General features: G+C 35.8%; 1 protein-coding gene across 1 annotated transcript in view; it reads left to right on the top strand.

Moving 5' to 3' along the window:
- The window catches only part of ZFPM2 (zinc finger protein, FOG family member 2), a 424,160-nt gene that overhangs the window by 232,574 nt on the left and 180,016 nt on the right, over window positions 1-11,570 (top strand). The window lies entirely within an intron of this gene.

Below are 11,570 nucleotides of genomic sequence, written 5' to 3'. Positions count from 1 at the left end.
TTATTTTTTTATTAAAGTGTTTTTCTTTGTTTTTTTTTTTTTTTTTTTTTTTTGGAGAGATTTTCACTGTAGGGCGCGTGCGCTCGCCAGACAGACAGAGAGAGACATAGAGACAGAAAGCGAGAAATCACCCCCCAGGGGGGATGGTCACGCCGCAATCCCTTCTCCTCTCGGGATCTTGGGCACGCACGCACACGCGCCCGGCGTGAGTTTTAAGCCACCGGGTCCGGGACACGAACCGCGGTCGACTACGTGGGAGTCCAGCGACATAGCCATTACGCTAACTGCTGGTTCCCGATTTCCATGAACTTTTTAAAGATGTCCACTCTTCCTACCCTTTTTTGGAAAAATTGAGATAGGACTGAAAATTGTGAAAGCATTTAAAATTCGATTTTCTTTTATGACTGAGAATATTTTCCACAGTTTTTTTTTAAGAAATTAAATATTTTAATATAAATATTCAGGTATCTCCTCTCATACAGAAACTTCTCATTCAAATTTAGTAATTATAAAAAATAAATTAATAAATAAGATTTGAGACGTTTGTCCAGGGTCAGTATTAACAAACGTTTATCTCACTGGCTTCTAACTTCATAGAATGACCCTTTTGTTTCCTCAGACTGACAAGGCCCTCTTGGTTAGGAGTGCGCAGAGATGAATCTGTTTGGTCTGGAATCCTGTTCTCACTGCCTTTCCCTATGAAGGCTAGGCAGCCTTCCTCCAGAGGGGAGGGCCAATCCCTGTCAGCTAGAAATGTGATGTTTACTCCCTGAAAATACAGAATTAGCACAGTCTTGCATCTGTTGATTTGGTAGAAAATATTGAAAAACCACATTCCTGGTCAGAGTCTTATTTAGATACTCAATTTAAGTGTTGGAATATTTTTGTTACTGAAATGTCTTACAGATCACTTTATTCAGCTTTCACACTTTTCCCAACTAGTTTGCCAAGATTTTAAAATTTTGCACCTGACTTTGAGTAACTTCATCCTTAATAACTTGTCTCTTAAAAATTTGCCTTACTGAAAGCAGAACTATGTTTATCACAGAACCTAATATATAGTTTAATAATCCCACATGTTTTCCCTTTTGGAGGGAGCTATTCTTCTCATTACCATTCTTGTTTTGCCATAAATTTTTCCCATCAATTTCAAATACCATAATATCAGGTGTATTTTTAAGTTCAGAATGTAAGTTAGTTTCTAATTGTTTGTGGTTATTGGCCAATATAAGGCCACACATCAAGAAAACAATATGTAACTAAAAGAAAACAATGATACTTGGTTTTAATATTTATTGTGTTATTGTTATCAAGATAGTCCCCACCTTTGGGTAGATATTAAGATTGCCTGAAAGGTAGTAACCTGGAGACAGTCTGAATGGTGACTAAAAGATTCATTGCATATTGCAAGGGATTAACTCATGAAGGATGAACACATCTCAGCAGCTGAGAATAACCATGCAGGTTAGTGTTTTCTCTTTTTTCACAGAGTGCCATTGGGGTGGTTCTCTAAAAGACTGCGAACCGAATTGACTACCATTTTCTTTTTGGCTTGCTAAAGGAAGTGGGCACTCACTGGCAAGATAAAGAGAGACCAGAGAGGGATGAAGAGAAGCAGATATAGAGGGAAAGTGAGAAAGCATCCCCTCTATGGGAGATGATCGTGCTGCAGTCTCTTCTCCTTCACCTCTCCCTTTGGGTTTTGGACACAGACACACATATGCACCTAGTGTGGTTTCAGGCTGCTGAGTCCTGGATTCTAACCGTGTGGTCAACCGTGTGGAATCCAGCTGCCTTAACCACCATGCCACCGGCTGCCTTTTTTTTTTTCCAGCCAAAGTAGGCCATTAATAGTTGAATGCAGCTATATAGATAGATAGATAGATATAGTATAATACATACTCTCTATATTCTTCCACTAATATTTTTATTTTAACCATACTACTTTATCTGAGAGGGTGTAAATGCTAAATATGGCAAATTCAATGGCTTTATATACCATTTCAGCAATAAAAATAGTAGCATTTCCTTAAGTTAATATAAACACAATGAGTTGATTTCTTATGTATATCTTTCCACACTCGTAATGTGAGTTGAGGTTTGATGAATATTCTATAGGAGTAAGTCTTACAATGATGTTGTTATCAAGCAGTAAGGACAGAGGAGATCACTTTACAGAGAAGGAAGATGAACCCTTCAGAGATTAAGCAACTCGCCCCAGATCACAGATCTTGTGCCATGGCTCTCCAGATCCCTGAACCCTGCCACAGGTGTATGTGACAGCCTATGTAAGCAGCACTACTCAAGCAATTTACTTTTCCGTCTCAGAGTTTCAGCACAGACACTCTTGCGCGTTGCACTAGGTGCAAGCCCAGAATTTCTGCCAGGAGCAAAACAACACTCCTTAAACACTCCGTGACTTTCAGAGCCATATAAAATAAAAGGTTGAAGTTAATGGTTGCCAGCTTGGAGGGAGTAGTTTCTCTCTGGAGCCAAATGTATGTGAAGAACAGATGAGACTGTGGGAGTGAAGTTGGCAAAAGAGAAAGAGAAATGAGTCTATTCATTTTTTTTTGAAAATGAGAATATAATAAATAGCTGAATAACTTAGATGCTTACTATTCATGTAGAGATTCTTCCCACTTGAAAAGGAAATATCTGTATCTGTAGAGTGCATAATTTTATGTAATAATTTCATCTTCTTTTTTCCAAATATCATGAAATGATTATTTTTATTTGGACTCAAAGAGATTGTTTTCAGTATCCTGAATATATAGAAGTATTTGTGTTCCCTTTTCTAACAAGACCATTACTTTGTGTACTCAAATTCCTATATTCAGGCAGTGACTCATGTTAAGATAATATGTTCCAACAATTTTGAGAACTAAAAGCAAATATACCTCAGAGATAATGATTATTTAAATTTTGGGCTCATAGAGAGAAAACTGGCTGACATAAGGAATATGGATATAGTAGCCAAGAATCCTTTCATTTTATTTCACACTCATTTTGTTTTTGAAAAGTCCCTTACCGTGTTTGAGATCCTGCATAGCACAGTCAACTTGAAAACATTTGTTAGCAGGAGTCTTCTGGAAACTCACTCTCGTGCTGTCCTTAAAGGCTATTTTGAACAGAGCTAAATAAAAGCACTATTCTAACGAAACCTTCCCAACATTCCATTCAGAAATCTATTCCATGCCTAATGATGTAGTGTGGTGGTTCTTGTTAGAGCACACTGCTAATATCTTTCCCATTTGTTCTTTCCATGTATTTTCTAATTTAAGAACATTCCTGATTTCTTTGAGTTTGCATTCAAAAATGTGTACAGCATGTAAGTTTGTTTTCAAGCAGCTAACTTTAATGAATTTAGCTTTATGAATTTAGCTTTTGTTATTTCTCAAGTGTTTTACTTGGTATACATTCGGAAGTTTTCTAAATTACTTACATAATACTGATTGTGTAGCATACGTAGGAAGACTCTCAGCTCTCACTCAGGGAATATCCCACTCTAGTTCAGTGATCATTTCATCCTGTTTTTAAATGGAAGCAGCTGAGTTTAACGGAGCCCTGTAACTTTAATGGAAACTTATGATATACCTTAGCTATACTTGAATACTTGGTACTAATTAAGTCATGGAAGAGTTATCACTGAGAAACTTTTTTTTTAAGAGAAGATTTTACTATAGGGTATGTGCACTTGCAGGAGAGATAGAGAGACAGAGAGAAAGCAAGAAATCACCCCTCAGGGGAGTGACCATGCTGCAATCCCTTCTCCAATCTCCTCTCAGAATTTTGGGCACACACGTACATGTCCCCGGCATCAATTTTAAGCCTCTGGGACTGGGACAAGAACTATGGTCAACTATGTGGGAGTCCAGTGATGTAACCATTATGCCATCTTCTGGTCCCAAGAACTTGTTTTTTTATCCCATGAATAATATTGACCCCACAGGACCACATGGAGTAAAATGACTTTGTTTATCTAATTTAAAATCATAGTGTATTTTATGAAAGAGAAAATTAAGTCTTTGCCTTAGTAGCATTAGGCCCAAAGGTTCACACAGCTTCCTGTGTAACTTTTTTAAAATGATATTTACTATAAAACTCTGTTTTATCAGGCAGAAGCCATCCTACTAAAAGTTGTGTAGCTGAGTCAAGTCAATAATGTTGAAACTGTACACCATTCTCAGGATTACTGAAAATATAATTGTGAGGATGTTGGCATATACTTCCTACTCCAGATAGTCCGTCTTTTAGTTTGTTGCCCCCGTAGTATACATAGGCATTGGTAAAGGCCAATTTTAAAGTCTGGCTCACTGTCACTAGTGACTTCCCATAGTTTAAAGGACACAATATGAGGCCAGCAGGTGGCATGGTGATTGAAGCACTGGATTCACACGTGGCTGACTGAAGTTTTGAGTCCCAGACCCAGCAGCTTGAAAATCACAACAAATAAGTAGATGAGTAAATTAAAAAAAAAAAAAAAAAGAAGAGTGATACAATATGTGTGACTGTCAGATTGAATGTGAATTGAATTCTAGTCTGGAGAACTGCTTGGAAACATTGCCCAACACTTTACTATGTAAGATTTTGTATGGTAATACAAGGTCAAATCATGTTGGGACCAGCAGTTGGTGTAATGGCTATATCTCTGGACTCCCATGTAGTTGACTGTGGTTCGAGTCCTGGACCCAGCAGCTTAAACTCATGCCTGGCTTTGATTTCTTCTTTTCTGTCCCTCTCTCTCTCTCTTTCTCTGGTGAGCGCATATGCCCTATAGCAAAATCCTCTTAAAAAAAAAAAAATCACATGCAGAAGAGCCATTTTTTTATTTAGATATCGAGAAATCTTTAGTTGAGGGAGATTGGCAGTGGTGGTGGCATCTAATTTCTAAGGATTCAGGAACACATGCAGTGTGTGTGTGTTTCTGGTTCTAACTATATAGATAATGTTTATAGTAATTCCAAAATTTTTTTAAGTCTATTATCATATATTTTAATTTGTATTAATATACAATAGTTGTACATATATGTGGGACTACACTGTGATTTTCTAATGTAAGAAATACAATGAGTGGAGCTGGCAGGTAGAATGGTGGTTGGGAGCACTAGATTTCCACATGCTGACCATGGTTCAAGCCCTGGACCTGGTGGCTTGTCTTCTCACTTTCTTTCTCTCTCTTTTTCTCTATCCCTCTCTGGCCAAATTTTAAATAAATAAATAAATAAATAAATAAATAAATAAATAAAAAGTTAAATAAAATAATTCTTTTAAAAAAAGAATACAATGTGTACGACTCAGGATGGATATGATTTTATACCTGATGATATAACTCCTGTGGAAACATGAGTGTTTCCTCAAACAGGTCTTGGCTCTTTTTACCTATTATCTGTTTATAGAAGCAACCTCCCAAGAGCATTTCAACAGCATCAGACTGAATCTCATTGCATCAGTGTGAGATTCTCTAATGGTATGTTATTTTATTTCCTAAACTAAAGTCAATTGAAGGCTTTTTCATCACATAACACTGCTGGTTCTTTTAAAGATCTGTAATTTACAAGTAGGCTCTTCTCATAGGGGAGATTTTCCTCTGACTTTTAGCTCTTTTTAACCCTTGTTTTTGAAATCTTCAATAAATTTTTCAAGCAAAATTTGGAATTCCTAAGACAGAATTATGTCACTAGTTTCTTGGGTTAGAACGCTCCTCTCTTCTTTACCTTTGGGCTGTCTACTTTTATTTCCATTAACCTTTTGGCTTGACTATAAACATTTATTGAAGGCTACCTCTTTTGTCGGTCCAGTAACTCCAAAGGTTAGTGAGAAGTGGATGCTAGTTTGACCTCTTTTATCCACATTAGATGATTCTAATTATTCCTAAGAAATGACACTTCTGACCCATTTTGTCCTTGTCAAGTTTGTCTAGTTGTGGGCTGTCTAAACGTGAAACTCTGGGTTCAAACTGTGTCCAGGAGTGCAGATTTTTTTTTTTAACTTACAGTGTGGAGCCTCAAAAGTGCACAATGTATTTTTTTTCTCTAAAAAAATTCAGTTTAACTGAAATTCACAACTCTTTGTTTTATCTGTTTATTTATTACTGAGACTGCTTAAAGTATAAAATTTAACATGTAAAAATGCACAGATTATTTAAAAATGAAAAAAAAATGAAGGAAAACTTTTGCATAAGTGATGACGGGTAGGTAAGTTTCGCTGAAGTTATTAGCTACCCTAACACTGCTACAGCTTTTTACATTAAAAAGTTTCTTTCTTTCTCATGCTTTATGACCACTGTGGTCTCCAGGGGTTCCACCTCCTTCCCTGTTTCCAAAATCACATTAGCAATGGCAAAGCCTATGGCGACTTGTCCATTGGCTCTCCCAGTTACTGTGTGGAAGTTACACAAGTCAATTTTTGTTCAGTTTCATTTGTCAAGCAGTCATACAACCATTCCTAACTTTTCAAGAAAGGTAGAGAGTTGGAAAAATATTGACAAACAGCATTAATGACTGTTACAACCTTACAATTAGATAGTAAACATTTTATTTTATTTTATTTTTGGTCTTGACATCTGCACTAATTATTACACATATTTCCAGTGCCTAAAAAATAGTAGGAATGAAGTAAATGCTTTTTGGTCTATTATAGTTCATTATCTGTGTTGCTATTCAACAAAAGTTTGCTGTGCATCTTTAGTATACTGAGCACTGTACTAGTTGCTTTCCGCAACAGTCATTGAAATAGAAATTATTATCTCTGTTCTGCCTATGTATATTCTGAGGCTCAGGACATTTAAATGATTTTTCCAGTCTTGGAGCCCACTATTCACATGGATCAGAATTCAATAGTAGATAATCTGATTCTAAGAACAGTGATATCCTTTTGTAATATCTCAATTATAAAGTCAGTGGTCATTCTGGAAATGTTTTAAATATCCAATGATGGAAGCATGAATTTTTAGTCACCAATGTCTCTATGTGTGTATATAAAATGGTTAATAAAGTACCAGTGGTTGTAAAATGATAATGTATGACACTGTGTGTATATAAAATGGTTTTTATAAAGTATCAGTGATTGTAGAATGATAATGTATGATTGATTTGATATTATTTCTTTTATTCTTTAAGAATTATTTGTTTCATTTTATTTATTATTATTATTTTAAATTTTGCTATAAGGTACATATACTCACCGAAAGAGATAGAGAGTGAGTGTGAGTGAGAAAGCAAGCCGCCGGGTCTGGGACTCAAACCGCCATTATGGAAGTCTAGAACCTTAACTACCATGCCATCTGCTGGCTGTGATTTGATATTATTTCAACTGAGGAAAAGTAGTTTCATTCTATTGAGCTCATTTGATAAGGCATTTTAGTCATTTTGAAAAAATTTGTGAGTCAGTAAATCTGAATACCTTTTGTAATTGTTTTTTTTTTTTTTTATTGCCATTGAAATGAATTACTGTAAACTTACTGGCTAAAGGATACCACAAATGTATTATCTTATAGTTCTGTAGATTAGAAATTTGGTATGAGTCTCCTGAGACTAAAATCAAGCTGTCAATCAGATATCTTCCTTTCTGGAGGCTTTTGGAGAAAATAATTTCTTATTCATTGAGATTGTTGGCAAAATTCTGTACTTTGTAGACTGAAGTCCTTTTCTCCTTGCTCCTGTAAATTGAGGAACAGTCTTAATTTCTAGACATTACCATATTTCTTAGTTTATGGACTCAGTCCCATTTTAAAGACAGCAAAGGCAAGTGGAATCCTCATTTCGATTTTCCTTTATTTATTCCTTTGTTTTTCTCTTAACTTTCAAGGATTCATCTGATTATATTGGACCCATCTGGATAATCTAGGCTAATTTCACCATCTCATGGTCCTAAACTTTAATTGCATCTTTAAAATCCCTCTTACCAAGTGAGGTAATAATAGGTCAACAGGAAAGTCATGACCTATTTTTCTGTTTTTCTGTGCAAAAAAATGCACCATGACTTTCCAGACAACTCAGTATATTCACAGATCCCTGGCAGTTAAGGAATGGCCATTTTAGGGGATCATTTTCCTGCCAACCACACCTTTTACATCTGTTCTCTTTTCTCATGTTCGTGCCAACCGTACCCTCAGTGGGATGCTAGATAAACATCTTGGTCTTACTTGCCTCTTTTATGAAATCAGGAAATTAAACTCAATGAACTTTAAAGTTGCTTCCAGCTCTTACCATTCTAAAATTTTATGACTTCTTATGTAAGAGGGAGACATGGGAAAGTGAACCTAATGATCAATGTGGATATTGTTATTTTCTATTCATGGATTTTTCTGGAGTGTAGATTTCATATAATCCTAGCTAACTCCTTCCTTCTCACAGTTGGTAATCTTCTTTGAAGGCAGTCAATCTCTACAAAAGTTGACTTCTTCAGAAAGAAATTGACTTACCTCCTCAAACCTGTAATAACTGGTCCCTTGAGATTTTTTATCTACTTATTATTTACTTTACAGCTTGGATATAGCTTTCAGCAAGTCTTTGCTCCATTTTGCTTCTGCCTTATTGATTTGGAGTAAAAAAAAAAAAATTGTTTTTCTTTTAATTCAATTTCTTAATAATTCAGATTCTGTCTGTGGCCAGGCATAATAAAGGTTTGCCAAAAATTAAAAATATAGTATGTCTACCTTGCCATTAAGGAAGGATATTAACCAACTACTCTTATTTGAGTCACATAATCAACTCCTCTGAACCTTAATTTGCTTATGGGCAAAATGAAGAAAATATTAGTACCTTGATTCCAATGTACGAAATAAATTAAAAATAAATTTAAAGAAAGAAAGATGTTAGTATCTAATTCCTAGAGTTGTAAAAATCAGATCATTCAGGTAAAGTAAAAATTCACTAGATATAAGCCACTTTTGGGCCAGCTTTGGCAGCACAATGGTGATGAAGCATCCTGATGCTGAAAGCCATGCTGTAAGTCTTCAGAGTCGCACCCCCAGGTGTACACTCTGGGTTTGTGTGCATGCCCATAGTTCTGGCTGGCTGAGGCTACAAGGCTGAGATCTCCTCTTCTCTCTCTCATGGAACAAATTAATTAAATAATTAAAAACACATTTTAAAAATATATATGTGCTTTACATCTTTTTAATGTTATATTATTTATATCTTCCATGAAAGAGAGAGAGATTCACCTCCTTGTGTACAGAGAGATCTCAGGATATGAACCTGGGGCCTTCTCATGCACCTTTAGCATGGCAGAGCACGCCACTGTGGTTGACCAGTGGTTTTAAAGCCAAAGTAGGGGTGGGGAAAATAATTCATCCTGGTTTGCTGAGGACTTTCCAATTTTAGTGCTGAAAGTACAACCTCTTGGAAAACCCTTTGGTCTCAGCAAAATGAGGATGTTGGTCACCTTAGAGGTGGTGGTATTTGAAAACGAAGCTAAATATAAATATTGACTCTGCCTTCTACCAGCTATTTGACCTAAAAGACATTGCTTAATCTTTCAATTGGAATTTCCTTATCTGAAAATATATACAGAAGTAGGTAAGCAGAAAAGTATCTAACAAAATGCCTGCACAAATAAATAGCATAAATAATAATTGCCTATTCTTCTCATTTAAAATGTCTTCATTGGCTTCTGTCTGCTTTAGAATTAAGCGCTAGAGGTGTGCTTAATATGTAAAGGTCTTTGAAGGTCTTTGTCTAATCTATTCAGACACATAAGCTATTACATTCTTTCCATTTTTCAAGCTATCATGATAATGATAGCTAACACTTTTCTAGTGCTTTCTACACACTTGGAAAAGTTCTAGATTTTTATGGCTTAAACCAGAGTCCTGGAACTAGTCACTATTTCCTATACACTTCTTTTTTTCTTACATACTGCTCAACCTTTGCCCACACTGTTTCCAGCACCTGCATATTTTTCCTGTTTTATTCCTTAAAATTTGGCCTGAATGTCACTGCCTCCTCTTTGATAGCTCCTCAGAATCCACAGGAGTTTCTGTCTTGCCCTTTTCTGACCTCAGAACAGTTTACACATGTCTGAACGCTTGCTACAATGGCACTTTTCACATTACATTATTATTATTCCTTTAATATCTGTGTACTTCACCATAAAAAGAGTTACTCATATGCCTAGCAGCAAGCACAGGACTGGGATGTTTATTTGTAAAATGAATCAACATTATGGTATTGGCATGTCTATTGATTTACATTACATTAAAAGACTCCCTAAAGAATGTAAGTGATTAGTATCTATTTTTCACTTAGCTGTGGAAAATTATAAAAGCTGATTTACTGGGTAGAACGTCATGTGGCTTAAGAACTACAGAGTGGAAAGATTAGATAATTTAAAATAATTATGTCCCATGAAATAATAGACTCCAGTAGAAATAGGGCCAAGTACCTGTTTTAAAATCTGTTACTTAAAATCAGAAGGTAGTGATGTTACAAAGAAGAACACTAAGTACCCAGTGTATGGGTTAACGAAGTGATGGGACCCAACCTGTGACTTGTTGGGCCTACCACCTGGGGACCTGCAGACCCTGAGGTCTGAATTGCCTATTGATCTGGTAGTAAAAGGAACAGAAAATACAGATCCTTATCATCTATCAATAGAATATGCATCACTATCTTGTCAGATTGCGTAAGCTTGTTTCTCTTCTAATTTTATAATAATGGTCAGTCAGACTGATAATGATAGGAATAACTTGGCAGTATTTTTGCCTAGATCATTAAAACATATATGCATACACATACATAATCAAGTCTCTCTTATAGGGCTTTCGGATAACTGTTTGTCATGGTTATACTCGCCCACCATTAAAATACATAGCTGAGGAGCCAGCAATGGCATGGTGATTAAAGCATTGGATTCCCACATGGCTCCCTGTGGTTCATGTCCTGAACCTGATGGCTTGAAACTCACACCAGGCATGTGTGCTTGTGTGCCCAAAATTCCAAAAGGAGACTGGAAGAAAAGGAATTACGGTGTAGCTATCCCTCCAGGGAGCAATGTTTCTCACTTTCCCTCTCTGTCTCTGTCTGTCTTTCTCCAGCAGGTGCATATGCCTTATAGTAAAACCCTAAAAAATAATAATAAAATAAATAAATAAATAAATAAATAAAAATTAAATATAGCTGAATAATTAAGAATACCAAATGAATAAAAATATGAATATTAAAAATCTGTGTTATAGAATTTATTCTACATGATCTGGCTTATTACATCTTCTGTTTTAATATTTGAAGTTTTTTCACACTTCTTTAAAATTCATCCATCAATGTTAACTTTTTTCTTAAGTAGCATATTTTATGGTTGTTTGTACCTTTTATAATAGAATCAATACTACAAGAAATGGTCCAGTATTCATGTTATACATAGTTTTCGACATGGCTTCACAGCTAACAATGGATTGGTGTTTCATGCACTATCACTGTTGTGGAGAGGCAAGTGAAATGGGTTTTACAGATTCCTGAGAGATCTGGAATTGCCAGATTATGTGGCACTAATTAAAGCCAGTTAGGAAAATTTGTAATAGCACATAACATGTGAGAAAGTCCCAGAAAGTGCTGAGATCTCTTCAG

This window comes from Tupaia chinensis, unplaced genomic scaffold, assembly GCF_000334495.1.
Source record: "Tupaia chinensis unplaced genomic scaffold, TupChi_1.0 Scaffold000154_1, whole genome shotgun sequence".
Classification (NCBI taxonomy): Eukaryota; Metazoa; Chordata; class Mammalia; order Scandentia; family Tupaiidae; genus Tupaia; species Tupaia belangeri.
Note: the sequence above shows the minus strand (reverse complement) of the source record. Positions and strands in the feature narration are given on the sequence as shown.